Here is a 4,990-nt window from a genome sequence, read left to right on the forward strand (position 1 = left end):
GAAAAAAAAAAATATAAAACCTGACATCAGTTCTAGTGGGACTCATCAGCAGAAGCAGCATTTTCCTGAAGATGGCGACCAGTTTTCGCCGAAATATTGAGTCAAGTTGATTTTAGGATCCGGTAGCAAACCTGATGAGACTTTCAATACATATCTCATCACCTTTCAGACTAAATAAATAATTCACACAGTCATCAATCAGTTCATTTATAAATTTAAATCCTCAATCAGTTCATTTATGAACTTAAATACTTCATCATGATCATCAATGTAAAATATGGATAGAAAAAATTAAAGTTCAAATTTCTTCAGTATTATGTACAAATTTTTTATAAAACTATTTTATCTTTATTTACTCAACTATTACATGCATTATCAAATCCTACCCATTTAAGATAAACTATATCACCTTATTTCTCAAAACTTTCTCAACTAGATATGTCTCTGGAAATATTGTTTTTTGGAGTTCTTGCTTGTAAAAATTTCCTTCTATATCTTATAATTTGTATGTAACAGGACCTGAAAATATAACATTTTCGGTTTACAAAAATTCTATTAACCAATTAAATGTATATATTTTTCAAACATTCCTTACAATTTAATTATTCTTCCTTTATTTCCTATTTTAAATTTTAGTTTATAATCATTAGATAAAATTTTAGTTAGATTTAAATTAAATTTATCCACATCTTTCATCAACTAGTTTTTTTTAACTAAATCAGTGCACTTGTAATTATCTTGAAGATCAATTTTTTTCATTTGATGTTCTGTTAAATCTTTCGCAACACGTGTTTTTAATTCCGGAAAAGTTGAGTACCAGTTAATGTCAAATTTTTCATAAGTTAAATTTCAACAAATAACATAATTTTTACATCTAATGGCACAGTTTTAATTCTATTTTTTAATCTTGTCATTAAAAAATTTCATTTATGTTCCATTAATGACATATTTTTATTATTTAATTGCTGTAGCTTGTCAATAGCATTTGATGTAATATCAGAATCATGAAATGTCAAATCTTTGTCTATATTTTCCCAATGACAATAATGTTTCGGCTGAAAATCATACTCAAATTTATACATTTTTGCTTATTTCCTGTCAAATGAAATACAGATATTTGTTTATCACATACATGATTTTTTAGCACAACAACAAAATCTCTGTTTAGATTAGTAATCTCTTTATCAATACTCATTATAATGTCATAATTAACTCTTCATACCTGATCAATTTTATATTAAGATTTGTTATAGTCACATAGTTGTTATATTGAGGTAAGGGACTTGCACATTCAGCTTTCATTATTGGATTATTTAATACTTTTCCTAAGCATCTTTTGCTCAGTACATCTTTTTTATCTGTTGGACCATTTACATCTACTAATCTTCTGTCATTAAAATCAATATAACTTTTAGTTCCTTGGAAAATTTTACCCAATTCACTTCAAAATTTTTTAACTAATTTTTGTTAATTTCTTATCAAGTATTTTTTAATCTCATTTTTGATGTTTTCTAGTTCTCCAGATTTTATTCCTCTAGTTATTTGCACTTTTATTTTCTTTAAAAAAGGTCCATTTATTAGATCCAAAGTATTGTTAGACTTAAAAATAATTCAACAGGTTTAACACAAATATACACAAATGACCACATGTAAGTTCATCATAATCTTGTGTTCTCCCAACATTATAGCATACAACATTTCTCGAAACAGCTAATTAATTGCTTTGGTTTATTGCAGTAAAATGAATTGAAGATATTTTATGTATTATTTGATTTATAACAAAAATCCAGTGTGTACCAATATGGACCAAAGTATGTAAATTAGCTATTCCAAATAGAAATTTTTTTGGTGATCAGATAATTTATCAATCGTAAAAAACATCAGAAAAGTGTTTAATTTTCAGTTGGTTAACAAGTTTTTCTATGTCAAAATTATTTATGGCATTATACATATTAATTATTTTTTCAAATGTTTTCAAACCTCTACCTTTTTCTCATAACGATATATATTAATATCATTTTGTTCTGGTAGCTGCTTTCCATTTTTTGTTTAATATGAAGGAATTTAGAAGTAGCTTCTTCTTGGACAGCTAATGAACCAATCGCTAGTAATGCTGCTAATAAGATTGACAAAAACCTCCCTCATGTTTTCTTAATCATGATCCTTCTTTCTTTTTTCCATAACAGTTATAGCTAATGTTAAGAGCAAATTTCCACCAGTTTTTTAAGTCTTTTCCTTTTTTGAGGATCTTATAATAAATTATCAATAATATGTAACAGCTCATTACGGAGTTGAATTTTAATTGATCTAGCTTTAGTTTTGCCACTTTGTAGCAAAGAATAATTGGTGTTGAAATTATGCATTTACATAAATGAAAATTTTATGATTCCCAACCATTATCATCATTTCTGATCCCAGTCCTAATATTCGTTCTCCATGCATTATTCCTCTAATTGTTATTCCAGCTAATTTTTCTCCAAGTGAAATTTCATCAGCAAACATTCCTCCTTTTTTTTTTTTTTTTTTGTAGTTTGTTTTCCACTTTGGGTCTTTATTATCTCTGTAAGAAATATCATTTTCGTTACAAGTGATGACCTTGAGCTAAACTAATTTTGTTCCTTGATCACAATTAGCCAAGTAGATGTATTCCAAATGGCAACTTATTAATTAATGTATTAACTAAACTTTTGCCATATTTTTCATGTTTCCAAAATGTATGTGCTAAGTCATGCAAATATTTAATTAAATAATGTATAGGATTTTGGTTTTGGTAATAAAATGACTAAGCTTGCTAGTTAACATTTTTGATATATCAACTTTTTCATTGTAATAATTCTTATTTCCAACCAATTCTTAACCATGATTTACGGTTAATCTGTCGATAATATCTCTAACACAACACATCCAAACATATACAACTGGTTTTTCTGTACATGTAATAATTCTTCACCTCTTTTCTCATTATTTGGAGAATGGTTTGCTAATTTTCGATAATAATCTTCGGCTATTTCTTTTATCAAAATATTATATTTAATATCTTTACTTGATTTCATTTTATCAGCATTTTTTCAGAATATATTGCTCCTGAATTAAATAATACATTCGTGTAACTTGATAAATCAAGACAATAACATGTTTTATTCAAATCATCTTTAGTAATATGTTTTTTGTCAAAAATTCATACGCCATCTGTACCTTGTTATTCTCTCTCACCAATAATAAACATTCCCCAATCTAATGTTACTGGTAAATTCCCAATGAATTTAAACATATTTTAATTCAGAAACTGTATCTTCAGTATTGTCAATGTATTTCAACAATGTTTCGTTTATATTTATTTTTTTAACATTAGATGTGGTTTTTCAACTTGTGTTCTTTTTGATTTTTATTCTCTTCTTCATATTTGTTTAAGAAATATTCTATTTCTGATTCATTTGGTGTATAAGCAATTGATGGTATATCTTTTTCTAAATGAGTATAAGCTTTGGTATGATATGGAATAATTTGTTTTTCAACTTCTCTACTTTCCTCAATATTTCTTCTTCATCTTCTCTATTTTCCTCAATATTTTTTCAAAGATTTTCACCAACACCTTCAATTCCCTCTTTAACCTTTTCAGTTGCATCAATAAAATGTTGATCTACATTTTAAAATATTTCATATTTTGTTCTTGGTTATTCCTTCTCTTTTTTAAGTTTTTCTTTTAGTTCTTCAACTTTTTTCTGATTTGTTTACCTTGTCAAACAATTATGGAACAAACTAAGTAAATGTTAGATCATATTTTGCCAACATTTAATTAAAGTAAAAAATATTAAAAATTTAATTTTATTGTATGTAGTTAATATTTATGTTCAACATTGATGTGCAACATTCATGTTTACGTTTAACATTTATGTTCAACATTTATGTTAACGTTTATGTTATGTTTATGTTTAATGCTTATGTTTGTGTAGGGAAGCCTGTGCTTGTTAGAAAATTTTTGATCATACCTCTTTGTTTTCTGTTATTAATTTTGTTTACCACATCTATTATCAAAAATCCAAACTGATCATCATTCCAACATCTACTACATATGTCTTTGAAATTATCAAAGTTTAAATCTCCTTCAACAAAGTCATGGTAAATATGATTTTAACTTGTATCATCTTGTCTAAATATATTTAAGAAATTTCGATGTCCTCTGACTAATTGTTTATGAATTTTTGAATATGTCTGAGCAAAATAAAAACAATTTATTTCTTTATTTCTTCCTCTATGAAATATTCTCTAACTACATCTTGATTTTCAAGAATGAAATCATCAAATAAAACAATCAAATTATCTTCACATTCAATCAATGGTACATTTCATCATTATTTTCATTAAGAGTAAAAATTTTTTTACAAATATTCTTTAAATTCTTTACCAACTATCAAATTATCTTAAATTTTTGATATTCCGATTGATCTAAACTTACAGAATAAACATGTAAATTTATTTATTTATTTATTCTTTGCCCATGGACTCCATCTGAAAATCCAGCTGAGAGTATTGGGTGTGTCATACAATAGCCTATTAACATCAAAGTTAATTTCAATATATATATATAAATTAAACAAATGATTAAACAGAAATAGTCCATAATCATACAAAGGTTTTACATGTTTCACATTATACATACACAGAAATAAAAAAAAACATACAGAAATGATAATTTTTACAGGTGCATTTCAGTAATGATATATTTAAACACCATCTTAGTATTCACTCAAACTGTATATACATTTCTCTGTGAGATATAGTTTCAAATGATTTTTAAAACATTTTAGATCTGTTTCTTTTTTAATGATTTTGGGGAGTTTATTGAAAAACCTTTTGCCTGCTTCTTCTGGGGCAGTCATAGACAGTTTTAGATTTCTGTTTATCATGTAGTAATTTTCATTTCCTCTTGTACCGTGTTTGTGTACATCTTTATTTAGGAGGTGTTAATCACTTGACCTTACCACCATTA

This window comes from Schistocerca piceifrons, chromosome X, assembly GCF_021461385.2.
Source record: "Schistocerca piceifrons isolate TAMUIC-IGC-003096 chromosome X, iqSchPice1.1, whole genome shotgun sequence".
Taxonomy (NCBI): Eukaryota; Metazoa; Arthropoda; class Insecta; order Orthoptera; family Acrididae; genus Schistocerca; species Schistocerca piceifrons.